Source organism: Symphalangus syndactylus, chromosome 10 (assembly GCF_028878055.3).
Source record: "Symphalangus syndactylus isolate Jambi chromosome 10, NHGRI_mSymSyn1-v2.1_pri, whole genome shotgun sequence".
NCBI lineage: Eukaryota > Metazoa > Chordata > Mammalia > Primates > Hylobatidae > Symphalangus > Symphalangus syndactylus.
The window spans coordinates 102,442,949-102,456,751 of NC_072432.2; the positions used below are offsets into that span (position 1 = coordinate 102,442,949).

General features: G+C 43.2%; 1 pseudogene; it reads left to right on the forward strand.

The window, feature by feature from the left end:
- The first annotated feature begins 4,499 nt into the window (after positions 1 to 4,499).
- On the forward strand, positions 4,500 to 4,853 carry LOC129491776 (large ribosomal subunit protein eL31-like; annotated as a pseudogene).
- The last annotated feature ends 8,950 nt before the right edge of the window (positions 4,854 to 13,803 follow it).

The following is a 13,803-nucleotide window of genomic DNA, read 5'->3' on the forward strand; positions in this document are numbered from 1 at the left end:
ATGTTCATAATTTCCCTCCAAACCCATTTTTCCTACTGAGTTCCCTCCCTTTGTGAATTTATAGAATAGTGTTAAGAGTAAGGATTCTGGAACCAGACTGCCTGGATTCAATTCTTACCTTACATTAGCTGTGTGACCTTGAACAAATTATTAGACCCATGTGCCTCAGTTTCCTCATGTGTGAAATGGGGATAATAATAATAGTACTTACTTCATAGTGTTGTTGAGCATATTAAATGAGTTAACATATTTAATTTTTTTTTAGACATGATCTCACTCAGTTGCCCAGGCTGAAGCTCAGTGGCATGATCATGGCTTGCTGCAGCCTTGACCTCTCAGACTCAGGTGATCCTCCCACCTCAGCCTCCTAAGTAGCTGGGAGTACCAGTTTGTGCCACCATGCCCAGATAATTTTTTTTTTTTTTTTGAGACCGAGTTTCGCTCTTGTTGCCCAGGCTGGAGTGCAATGGCACAATCTCGACTCACTGCAGCCTCCGCCTCCCAGGTTCAAGCGATTTTCCTGCCTCAGCCTCCCAAGTAGCTGGGATTACAGGTGCCCACCACCACACCTGGCCAATTTTTGTATTTTTAGTAGAAATGGGGTTTCACCATGTTGGCCAGGCTGGTCTCGAACTTCTGACCTCAAGTGATCCACCTACCTCGGCCTCCCAAAGTATTGGGATTACAGGCATGAGCCACTACGCCCAGTCCTCAGCTAATTTTTTTTTTTTGTATTTTTGTAGAGATGGGGTTTCACCATGTTGCCCGGGCTGGTCTTGAACTCCTGGACTCAAGTGATCCACTCACCTTGGCCTCCCAAAGTACTGGCATTACAGGCATGAGCCACTGTGCCCAGCTTCAAGGTATTATTATTATCTCCATTTTATGGATAAGAAAACTAAGGTCGCCGGGCGCAGTGGCTCACGCCTGTAATCCCAGCACTTTGGGAGGCCGAGGCGAGTGGATCACGGGGCCCCGAGATCGAGACCATCCTGGCGAACACGGTGAGACCCCGTCTCTACTAAAAATACAAAAAATTAGCCGGACGTGGTGGCGGGCGCCTGTAGTTCCGGCTACTAAGGGAGGCTGAGGCAGGAGAATGGCATGAACCCAGGAGGCGGAGATTGCAGTGAGCCGAGACCGCACCACTGCACTCCAGCCTGGGCAACAGAGCAAGACTCCATCTCAAAAAAAAAAAAAAAAAAAAGGGAAAACTAAGGCTCGGAGAACTTGAATAATTTTTCCCAAATCTACACAGTAAGTATAGAAATAAAGCTTTGTTCATGCTATTCCACTGCCCCATGCTACCTCTCAAAGCTCAGGAATAACAAGGGCTCAAAAAGTCTAGCTTGTTCAACTTCAGGTTAGAAATCTTCATTCCAGCTGGGCATGGTGGCTCACACCTGTAATCCCAGCCCTTTGGGAGCCCAAGCTGGGCAGATTGCTTGAGCCCAGGATTTCAAGACCAGGCTGGGCAACATGGCAAAACTCTGTGTCTACCAAAAATACAAAAATTAGTCATGGTGGCATGCGCCTGTAGTCTCAGCTACTTGAGAGGCTGAGGCGGGGAGGACCCACTGATCCTGGGAGATTGAGGCTGCAGTGAGACTGATCATACCACTGCAGTCTAGCCTGGGTGACAGAGCAAGACCCTGTCTCAAAAACAAACAAACAAACAAACACACACACACACACACACACACCTCATTCCTAGCTTAGTCTGTCTTGGAATTGCAAAGACCATTTTTAAACCTTTATTGTCTAAGACTCTATAGTTAGATATCTTTGGGAATCCTGTTTTATCTAAGAGATGTACCCTTTTAAAAACACTCCTGCAATCTTTTTTTTTTGAGACAGAGTCGCTCTGTCACCCAGGCTGTATTACAGTGACACGATCTTGGCTCACTGCAATCTCCACCTCTTGGGTTCATGCCATTCTCCTGCCTCAGCCTCCCGAGGAGCTGGGACTACAGGTGCCTGCCACCATTCCCGGCTAATTTTTTTTTTTTTTGTATTTTTAGTAGAGACGGGGTTTCACCATGTTAGCCAGGATGGTCTCGATCTCCTGAACTCGTGATCCGCCTGCCTTGGCCTCCCAAAGTGTTGGGATTACAGGCATGAGTGATCTTTTTTAATGTCCTTAATCAACTCCCTCTCTCCTTTCACATAGCAGCAATTCCAAACTTTCATCACTCACTTGATGGACTCTTCCTCACTACCTTCTCTAATAGAGAAATGTTAAAACAGTCAGATTTGGGGCTACTTCAGTCCTACCTGCTTAACTCAACCTGCTTAACTCAACCTGCTTGACCAGAGGACTATCTTAAACATGTAGTGCAGAGCCCAGGTGAGGAAGGTGGTGACCATGAAACTATGCAACCTGTAGATAGTAGATAGTACCATATGCTGTGTAGAACAGATGGGAGTTGTGTATGAAAACTGTCCTAAGACAGAGAGGGATTCTTAGATAATGGAGAAATAGCCCCCAGGGGAAAATGGGCTGTATTCCAAAAATTCAATTTTAAATTGACTGTTTGGAATGCAGAACACATTTTCCCTTAGAAACAATGCCATGAATAATTGCAGTTATTTTTCTAAGGAAAGTCCACACAAGCTTGTTTAACTCATAATGTAACAGACATATCTGCTAAGACATTTTAGATTTGCGTCAAGTAGATCCCTAAATCCTTACTACTCTGAATTATAAATTAGCCGTGTACATAGCTGCCACCCCAACTAGACTGTGAACTCTTTGAGGGCTAGAAACTGTTGAATTATTCATTTTTGTATTCTGAATGCCTGGCATATAACTGGCAATAAACGTTGGTTGCATAAATGAATGGATAAATTTAATAGGCATTTGAATAGTGTTGAAAGTGTCTTGGGGAATAAAAACAGTAACATTTAGTGGGTCCCTTAAGGTGTTTGGCACTGTCTTAGGTAGACGACCAATAAAGCAAGCTGCTTTGTTAGGGCTGGAGTTAGAGATGAAGAAGATAAAAACAATTTTAATATTTGAGGTGTAAACTAAATGAGTGCTTGACTTGCTAAATACATGTTTTTGGATTAAATCAATGGAGAGATACATTGATTTGGAAAATGTTATGGAAAAAACATCAGCAGGAATTGCTTGGAGGGGAAAGGGAAGTGGTTCTTGGGAGCTCTAGGACTGAGGAGGGGAGAGCTATGACCACAGCTAAGAGCAGAGGATGGAAGAGGAAGTTTGGTAACGGTCAGAAAGGAATGATCAGGAAAGAACAGAAGTATCAGTCTGAATTAGAGCTAGTTTAATTTCATCCGGTTTACTGCTCCCTGTAAAGAAGTACAACTCTGGCCAATCTCTGAAGATTTTTCATGAGTTTAGATTATGCTATTTTTACTTTCCCATAGATTGTGTGTAATTAGATTTATTGGTTTTCACAGCGACAGTAGATTAAGCATTTGTGGCTTTTGTTTTTGAGACAGGGTCTCACTCCGTCACCTGGGTTGCAGTATAGTGGTGCCATCTGAGCTCACTGCAACCTCCTCCTCCCAGGCTCAAGCAATCCTCCCACCTCAGCCTCCTAGGTAGCTGGGACCACAGGTGCGCACCAGCACACTCAGCTAATTTTTTTATATTTTTGGTGGAGACGGGGTTTTGCCATGTTGCCCAGACTGGTCTCGAACTCCTGAGCTCAGGTGATCCACCCACCTTGGCCTCCAAAAGTGCTAGGATTACAGGCATAAGCCACGGCGCCCGGCCAGGCATTTGTTAAAATCTGGTAGGGATGTGTATAATGGTGAAAACGATGGGATGGAAATAATAAGCAATGAGGGAGAATGCAACTTGAGAAAGTGGGAGAGGGAACATCATCTCTACACAGAGTTTCTGGTGGAGGAAGAAAAAGGAGGGGACAGAGGAAGGAGGGTGAAAGAGGAAGGGAAAGGAAGACAAAAATTAGCTATTTTGTAAACAATCTAACCCATCAGAAAGTCTCTCTGCTTGCCTGATCTTTGTTCTTTGAAAACATAACTACAACTATTTCTGTATTTACTTCATTGTCTCCAAAGTGCTAGAGTGCATTCAATAAATACTTGTTGATTGATATTCTGAGTGTTTCAAATCGATTCACACTTTTGGTTTTATTAAGGACCTTAGAATTAACATTGATTTGGTCAAGCTGAAACAAGAACTGGCTTCAAATTTGTAAGGCATTTTATATCTCTCCCCAAGGAAAAAGCAAACAATTTTCCATGCCTATTAGGCACTACACACTACACTAGTGACTTTACTTATATTGTCACATTAATCATTATTTTAACAATTATTGAATTCCTATTATATGTCAGACCTTATGCTAAGCAATGAGGATAAGAGGCAAAGAGGGAGAAAACTCTGACCTTCTAAGAGTTATAGAAATATAATGGGGAGGAAACAGGGCTAAACCAACAACTGCAGCATAGTGTGGTAGTGCTGTAAAAGAGGTAAGCACGCTTTTTATCAACTTGGACCTGGCAGAATGGCTTTCGCAAAGAAGGGTGGCAAGAAGAAAAAAGGCCATTCTGCCATCAACGAGATAGTGACCCAAGCATACACCATCAACATTCCCAACCACATCTATGGAGTGGGCTTCCAGAAGTGTGCCCCTAGGGCACTCAAAGAGATTCGGAAATGTGCCATGAAGGAGATGGGAACTCCAGATGTGCACATTGATACCAGGCTCAACAAAGCTTTCTGGGCCAAAGGAACAAGGAATGTTCCATACTGAATCTGTGTGCTGTTGTCCAGAAAACATAATGAGGATGAAGATTCACCAAATAATTTCTATACTTTGGTTACCTATGTACCTGTTACTACCTTCAAAAATCTATAGACTGTCAGGCCGGGCGCGGTGGCTCACGCCTGTAATCCCAGCACTTTGGGAGGCCAAGGCGGGCGGATCACGAGGTCAGGAGATCGAGACCATTCTGGCTAACACGGTGAAACCCCGTCTCTACTAAAAATACAAAAAATTAGCCGGGCGGGGTGGTGGGCGCCTGTAGTCCCAGCTAGACGGGAGGCTGAGGCAGGAGAATGGCGTGAACCCCGGGGGGCGGAGCCTGCAGTGAGCCGAGATCGCGCCACTGCACTCCAGCCTGGGTGAAAGAGCGAGACTCCTTCTCAAAAAAAAAAAAAAAAAATCTATAGACTGTCAACGTGGATGAGAACTAATCGCTGATCGTCAAATACATCAAATAAAATAAAACTGCCTTCAAAAAAGAAAAGAAAGAGGTAAGGACTTGGCAATATTGGAGAATAGAAGAGGGAAGCTTTAATTCAAAATGGGTATACGGACAATAAGAAAAACAAGTATTTTCCACAATCCTACTATCCAGAAAAAAATAATATTTTGGTGTATGTCTTTATAGTCATCTTTTTACCATGCATGGATATTTAGTTTTTCCAAAATGGTTCTGTTAATCAGGGTTTAAAAAAATTAATATATTACGAATATCTTCGCCTGTCAATAAATACATTTTTATATCATTTTAATTTTTTACATCATTCCTAATAGTTATATAATATTCTATTATGTAGATATATCCATAATATAGGTCGTTTTCAATCTGGAAATTTGGATCAGTTCTACTTTTTAAAATAGTATAAACAACTGCAATGACTATTATATAAAAATCTCTGGCCAGGCGCCGTGGCTCACGCTTGTAATCCCAGCACTTTGGGAGGCCGAGGTGGGCGGATGATGAGGTCAGGAGATTGAGACCATCCTGGCTAACACGGTGAAACCCTGTCTCTACTAAAAATACAAAAAATTAGCCGGGCTTGGTGGCAGGCGCCTGTAGTCCCAGCTACTTGAGAGGCTGAGGTAGGAGAATGGCGTGAACCCGGGAGGCAGAGGTTGCAGTGAGCCAAGATTGGGCCACTGCACTCCAGCCTGGGCAACAGAGCGAGACTCTGTCTCAAAACAAAAAACAAAAAACAAAAAAACCATAAAAATCTCTTCATAATCCTAGATTATCCTATTGTCTTAGATCTCTGGTTCCCAAAGAGTGCACCAACGTGCTCCCAGGTGCCACAGAGAACTCATAGAGAAGCCACAGGATATTTCAACCTTGTGGGGAAAATATTTGACATTTGTTGGTTACGGTAAAAAATACAGTTTCAACATTAGATCACCTTACATTCCTTTCAATGAGGTTATATCTTTGCAAAGCTGGGTTTTTGCTGGTGCTGTGACAAAAATAAAGCATTGCACAAAAATCCATGTGATCTGGGAAATGAGGGTGGTGATGTCTAATCTGATTTTTTTTTTTTTTTTTTAAGACGGAGTCTTGCTCTGTCGCCAGGCTGGAGTGCAGTGGCATGATGTCGGCTCTCTGCAACCTTTGCCTCCTGGGTTCAAGTGATGCTCTTGTCTCAGCCTCCCAAGTAGCTGGGACTACAGATGCATGCCACCACGCCCAGCTAATTTTTGTATTTTTAGTAGAGACGGGGTTTCACCATGTTGGCTAGGCTGATCTCGAACTCCTGACCTCAAGAAATCCTCCCACCTCGGCCTCCCAAAGTGCTGGAATTACAGGTTTGAGCCACCGTGACTGGCCTACTTTTTCTTTTTTTTTTTTTTTGAGACGGAGTCTCGCTCTGTCGCCCAGGCTGGAGTGCAGTGGCGCGATCTCGGCTCACTGCAAGCTCCGCCTCCCGGGTTCACGCCATTCTCCTGCCTCAGCCTCTCCGAGTAGCTGGGACTACAGGCGCCCGCCACCACGCCCGGCTAATTTCGGCCTACTTTTTCAAATAGCTACCATGTTAGGGCATAAATACTCATTAACTTGTTTGGACCTAACTACTTAAAAAACTCTTTCAGGCCGGGCATGGTAGCTCAGGGTTGTAATCCCAGCATTTTGGGAGGCCGAGGCGGGCAGATCACATGAGATCAGGAGTTTGAGACCAGCCTGGCCAACACAGTCTCTACTAGAAACCCCGTCTCTACTAAAAATACAAAAATTAGCTGGGCGTGGTGGCGGGTGCCTGTAATCCCAGCTATCAGGAGGATGAGGCGGGAGAATCGCTTGAACCCGAGATGTGGAGGTTGCAATGAGCCGAGATCACACCATTGCACTCCAGCCTGTGCGACAGAACTAGCCTCCATCTCAAAAACAAACAAACAAACAAAAAACCCACAAACAAAACAAAACACAAACTATTTCATATTTCTTTTGGCCTAAGAGTGTATTGAAAAATTACCGAGATGCTGAAGGCACCATGAACCAAGAAAGCTTGGGAATCTCTAACTTAGGATCAATTAGAGACTTTTGTGGAACTGCTAGTTTTGAGGCTCTGTAAACTTTACAAGCTTTTAATATTGCCTGTTGTCCTTCACAAATATTCTATCAATTTATACACCCAGTAGCAGGTTAATTTTTTCTTACTTCATATGGCGACCCTTGAACTAAATTGAGTCCAGAAGGGTTGACTTGAATGAGAAACCATGACTGAAAAATTTTGCTGAGTTCTCTAGTTGACACAAAAAGGAGTAAGAAAGGACCAAGAAAGGACCTCTAACCTTAAAGGCAGAGCCTGTCTTACCTTCCCAGACTCTGGTACAGGGCTTTGCTAGAGCAGAGGCTTAGTAAACACATGTTGATGAAATGAAAAGCACTCCATTCACAAGAGTTTCCAAGTCAAGATTGAAAACAACATAAGGTTATAGTGAAAGCATACACACTTTAGGTTACCAGTTAAAATACAGAATGCTGTTAAATTTAAATTTCAGGCTGGGTGCGGTGTTTCACCCCTGTAATCCCAGAACTCTGGGAGGCTGAGGCAGGCAGACAGCTTGAGACCAGGAGTTCAGACCAGCCTGGGCAACATAACAAAACCCTGTCTCTACTAAAAATTTGTGGTGGTATGTGCCTGTAGTCCCAGCTAATTGGGAGGCTGAGCTACCTGAGCCCAGGAGGTAGAGGCTGCAGTGAGCCCAGATCTTGCCACTAAACTCCCGCCTGGGTGACAGAGCAAGACCCTGTCTCCAAAAAAAAAAAAAGGAAGACATTATCTTAAATTGATAGTTTAAGAAATGTGTGGCTCATGCCTGTCATCCCAGCACTTTGGGAGGCTGAGGCTGGGGGCGGATAGCTTTAGCTTAGGCAACATGGCTAGACTCCCATCTCTACAAAAAAAAAAAAAAAAAAAAAAAAATTACAGGCAACCTACAGAGTGGGAGAATATTTTTACAATCCATCCATCTGACAAAGCTCTAATATCCAGAGTCTACAAGGAAGTCAGACAAATCTACTAGAAAAAAACAACCCCATTAAAAAGTGGTCAAAGGATATGAACAGACACTTCTCAAAAGAAGACATTCATGCAGCCAACAAATATATGAAGAAAAGCTCAACATCACTGATTAGAGAAATGCAAATCAAAACCACAATGAGATACTATCTCACACCAGTCAGAACACCATTATTAAAAAGTAAAGAAATAATAGATGCTGGCGAGGTTGCGGAGAAATAGGAGTGCTTTTACACTGTTGGTGGGAATGTAAATTAGTTGAACCATCGTGGAAGACAGCATGGCGATTCCTCAAAGATCTAGAACCAGAAATACCATTTGACCCAGCAATCTCATTACTGGGTATATACCCAAAGGAATATAAATCATTCTCTTACAAAGATATATGCATGTGTATGTTCATTGCAGCTCTATTCACAATAGCAAGGATGTGGAATCAACCCAAATGCCCATCAAATGCCCACAGACTGGACAAAGAAAATGTGGTACATATACACTATGAAATACTAGGCAGCCATAAAAAGGAAGGAGGTCATGTCCTTTGCAGGGACATGGATGAAGCTGGAAGCGATTATCCTCAGCAAACTAATGCAGGTGCAGAAAACCAAACACTGCATGTTCTCACTTATAAGTGGGAGCTGAACAATGAGAACATGTGGACACAGGGAGGGGAACAACACACACTGGATGGAGCCTGTCGGGGATGGGGGGGGTGGGGAAAGGGAGAGTATTAGGAAAAAATAGCTAATGTATGCTGGGCTTAACACCTAGGTGATGGGTTGATAGGTGCAACAAACCACCATGGCACACGTTTACCTACGTAACAAACCTGCAGATCCTGCACATGTACCCCAGAACTAAACATAAAAGAATAAAAATAAAAAGAAATTTGAGTTATAGGCTGGGCACTGTGACTCATGCCTGTAATCCCAGCACTTTGTGGGGCTGAGGATGGAGTCAGATCCCTTCAGCTTAGGTCACATGGCTAGACTACTGTCTCTACAAAAAATACAAAAAAAAAAAAAAAAAAAAAAAAATTAGCTGGGCGTGGTGGTGTGTGCCTGTAGTTCCGGCTACTCAAGAGGCTGAAGTGGGAGGACTGCTTGAGCCCAGGAGGCTGAGGCTGCAGTAAGCACTGCACTCCAGCCTAGGTGAGACTATCTCAAAAAAAAAGAAAAGGAATTTGAATTATATACGATTTTTCCTAAATAATTAAAGCACTTTTAATGTATTTTTTAAAAGAATCAAACTACATTTATTTCAGAGGTTTTTTTATTTAGGAAAAATATACATATATAATTTACCACCTTTACCATTGTTTTCAACTTTTTATTTATTTATTTATCAAGTTATTTATTTATTTTTTGAGAGGGAGTCTGGCTGTGTAGCCCAGGCTGGAGTAGCTGGGATCACAGGCATGCGCCATCACACCTGGCTAACTTTTTTTTCTTTTTTTTGAGACGGAGTTTCGCTCTGTCGCCCAGGCTGGAGTGCAGTGGGGTGATCTCGGCTCACTGCAAGCTCTGCCTCTCGGGTTCACGCCATTCTCCTGCCTCAGCCTCCCGAGTAGCCTAGACTACAGGTACCCGCCACCGTCCTGGGCTAATTTTTTGTATTTTTAGTAGAGATGGGGTTTCACTGTGGTCTCGATCTCCTGACCTCGTGATCTGCCTGCCTCGGCCTCCCAAAGTGCTGGAATTACAGGCGTGAGCCACCGCACCCGGCCACACCTGGCTAATTTTTGTATTTTTAGTAGAGACGGAGTTTCATTATGTTGGCCAGGTTGGAGTGCAGTGTTGCAATCTTGGCTCACTGCAACCTTTGCCTCCTGTGTTCAAGTGATTCTCCTGCCTCAGCCTCCCCAGTAGCTGGGACTACAGGCATGAGCTACCATGCCTGGCTAATTTTTTGTATTACTATTAGAGATGGGGTTTCGCCATGTTGGCCAGGCTGGTTTTGAACTCCTGACCTCAAATGATTCCCCAGCCTCTGCCTCCCAAAGTGCTGGGATTACAGGTGTGAGCCACCGTGCCCAACACCGGTAGGTTTGGACTTTCACCCTCCTGTCACCCTTCCCCAGAAAGTAGGCTCTAGTGTCTATTGTTCCTATCTTTATGTCCATGTGTACTCAATGTTTAGCTCCCACTTACAAATGAGAACATGCAGTGTTTGGTTTTCTGTTCCTGTGTTAATTCAGATAATGGCCTCCAGTTGAATCCATGTTGCTGCAAAGGACATAATTTTTTTTTTTTTTGAGACGGAGTTTCCCTCTTGTTGCCCCGGCTGGAGTGCAATGGTGTGATCTTGGCTCACTGCAACCTCCACCTCTCAGGTTCAAGCGATTCTCCTCCCTCAGCCTCCCGAGTAGCTGGGATTACAGGCATGCACCACCGCTTCCAGCTAATTTTGTATTTTTATTTATTTTTATTATTTATTTATGTATTTATTTATTTATTATTATTATTATTATTGAGATTGAGTTTAGCTCTTGTTGCCCAGGCTGGAGTGCAATGGCATGATCTCAGCTCACCGCAACCTCTGCCTCCCAGGTTCAAGCGATTCTCCTGCCTCAGCCTCCTGAGTAGCTGGGATTACAGGCATGCACCACCACGCCCGGCTAATTTTGTATTTTTAGTAGAGATGGGGTTTCTCCATGTTGGTCAGGCTGGTCTCGAACTCCCAACCTCAGGTGATCCACCCACCTCAGCCTCCCAAAGTGGTGGGATTACAGGTGTGAGCCACAGTGCCCAGTTAGGACATACTTTTTTTATGGCTGTGTAGTATTCCATGGTGAATATGTACCACATTTTCTTTATTCAGCCCTGCCAATGGGCATTTAGTTTGATTCCATTTCTTTGCTATGCAAATAGTGCTGCGATGAGCAGATGAGTGCATGTCTTTTTGGTAGAATGATTTATATTCCTTTGGGTATATACCCAGTAATGAGATTGCTGGGTCAAATGGTAGTTCTAAGTCCTTTGAGAATTCTCCAAATTGCTTTCCACAGTGGCTGAACTAATTTACAGTCCTACCAGCAGCGTATAAACATTCCCTTGTCTCTGGAACGTCCCCAACATCTGTTGTTTTTTGACTTAATAATTGCCATTCTGACTGTGTGGTGAGATGGTATATCACTGTGGTTTGGATTTGGATTTCTCTGATGATTAGTGACGTTGAGCTTTTTTCTTTTTTTTTTTTTTTTTTTAGAGAGACAGAGTCTCGCTCTTTCGTCCAGGCCGGACTGCAGTGGCGCTATCTCCGCTCACTGCAAGCTCCGCCTCCTGGGTTCATGCCATTCTCCTGCCTCAGCCTCCCTAGTAGCTGGGACCCGCCACTGCGCCCGGCTAATTTTTGTATTTTTAGTAGAGACGGGGTTTCACCACGTTAGCCAAGATGGTCTCGATCTCCTGACCTCATGATCCGCCTGCCTCGGCCTCCCGAAGTGCTGGGATTACAGGCGAGAGCCACCGCTCCCGGCCAAGCATTTTTTTCTTTTTTCTTTTCTTCCTTTCTTTTTTTTTTTTTTTTGAGATGGATTCTTGCTCTGTCACCAGGCTGGAGTGCAGTGGTGCGATCTCAGCTCACTGAAACCTCCGTCTCTGGGGTTCAAGCGATTTTCCTGCTTCAGCCTCCCAAGTAGCTGAAGGCACGTCCTACCATGCCCGGCTAATTTTTTTTTTTTTTTTTTTTTTTTAGTAGAGAAAAGGTTTCACCATGTTAGCCAGGATGGTCTGGATCTCCTGACCTTGTGATCTGCCCGCCTCAGCCTCCCAAAGTAATGGGATTACAGGCGTGAGCCATCACGCCTGGCCGAGCATTTTTTTCATACATTCATTGGCTGCTTGTATGTCTCTCTTTTTTTTTTTTTTGGCACTTGCTCTGTCGCCCATGCTAGAGTGCAGTGGCTCGATCTCGGCTGGCTGCAACCTTTGCCTCCCAGGTTCAAGCAATTCTCTTCCCTTGGCCTCTGGAGTAGCTGGGATTACAGGCACCTGCCACCACTCCCAGCTAATTTTTTTGTATTTTTAGTACAGATGGGGTTTCACCATGTTGATCAGGTTGGTCTTGCCCTCTTGACCTCAGGTGATCTGTCCGCCTAGGCATCCCAAAGTGTTGGGATTACAGGCATATGCCACCGCACCTGGCCTATGTCTTTTGAGAAGTGTCTGTTCATGTCCTTTGCCCATTTTTTAATGGGGTTGTTTTTTGGTTGTTGTTTTTTTTAAGTTCCTTATAGATTCTGAATGTTGGACCTTTGTTGGATGCATAATTTGCAGACATTTTCTCCTATGCTGTAGGTTGTCTGTTTACCCTGTTGATAGTTTCTTTGCTGAAGCACTTCATTTTCTATAAACCATTTGTTTCCCTTTTAGGTAAGGCTCAAGCAAGCCAATAAATATTAGAAGAGAATATACCTCAAGATTCTTTGCCTGTAAGTACCATACTCTTATTACCAGTTGCAACCAATTTCAGAAGCTAAAAAAAGAACTGGCTTAACACACGTTTTCTCTCTTTCTCACTCACGTCCATGCACACGAATGATCAACAGAATTAATCTTAATTTGGCGTTGTACACATCTCAAGACATTTGTAAAAATCCAGTTATGAGAAAATTAGCAAGGTTAATGCCCTGCAAGTAATCACTTGCCTAGGGTGACTGCTAATTTATTCTGTCTTAATGGAAAACAGTGCTGATTATTTTACTCTCTGTGTTGCTCCTTTTGGGGAGAACAACCTGTGTGTTGTGGGAGAAAACCTTAGAGTCTGGAGTAAAAATAGAACCATATAACAGTTTTATTTGAAGGAAAGCTTAGAAAATACCTCTTATGCAAAAAAAAAAAAAAAAAGCTTTTAAAAATGAGAGTGGCTTTTAGAATATTTGTCATTTTCCACGTATAAGACTACCAAATACAGTTTGCACAGCTAATCAAAATTAGGAAGTTAGATTCTTACTGCTTAAGTGTTGATAATATGGTAGGTCTTGTAAAAAAAAAAAAACCTGCCTTCAAATGAGAATAGAAATTATAAATCGAGATTGTATGGGTTCCCTTGATATCTTAACTATTTCTACTCAAGTGGCAGCTTGTAACTAACACGTACATTTACATGTGCCATATACGTGCCTGTGTACATATGTAACGTGCCACAAAAGATCTACACGCACCATAATTTTCACTTTGCAAACGTATAGAGTACCTACTGTGCATGAAAAATTATGCTGAGGAGCTTTGGTGTGTACAGAGATAAGAAATGCTTCCTATGGCGTTACTATTTGTGCTACTCAAAAAGAGGTTTTGTACTTTGAGATGGGAGGGAAGTCATCCACTAAGTCAGGCTTTTGTTTATTTATATCCCAGTGCCCTTGATCTCCTGCAAAAACAAAAGGCAAAAGCTTGTTTTAAAAAACAAAACATTTGCAAGGATTTGGGCTTGTTCTACAGCAAGATCATGCATTCTTCAAGACATCTGTTCACATAGAAGAGCTAGGTCTTTTAAAAAAGCTAGGTCTTTCAAAAAAAAAAAAAAAAAGG